The following is a 426-nucleotide window of genomic DNA, read 5'->3' as shown; positions in this document are numbered from 1 at the left end:
TTAGGACTTAACTTATAAAGTCACATAGTACTTGCAATTAAGCAACTAACAACTTGCAACTAAGCAGAGGATTGTAAATCAAAGACCAGGTACTGTTTGGCCCTAGATAGGCCAGATATGTAGGGTCTTAATGGAAGGTGAAAAAAATGATTTAAGGCAGGATAACTGGTACCAGATCACTTATTGCTACGACTTTCCTACCTGTAGGCAGACAAAGGTAAAAACCTTGTCTTCAAGAGTGACCTAAATAGCCTCTCAAATGTAGTCTTCCTAAGTTAAGTACTAGGTTCGTCCTAGTAAAACGAACTATGGAAATGTTTGTATTACACAAGCTGTCAGGATGCTATGCCCAACAAGAATTTTACTGGGGCCGGCCCGGTGGCGCACTCCTACAGTGCGCCGCTTGGGAAGCGCAGCGGCGCTCCC

The sequence above is a fragment of the Galeopterus variegatus genome, unplaced genomic scaffold, assembly GCF_000696425.1.
Source record: "Galeopterus variegatus unplaced genomic scaffold, G_variegatus-3.0.2 Scaffold6058, whole genome shotgun sequence".
Lineage (NCBI taxonomy): Eukaryota > Metazoa > Chordata > Mammalia > Dermoptera > Cynocephalidae > Galeopterus > Galeopterus variegatus.
Note: the sequence above shows the minus strand (reverse complement) of the source record.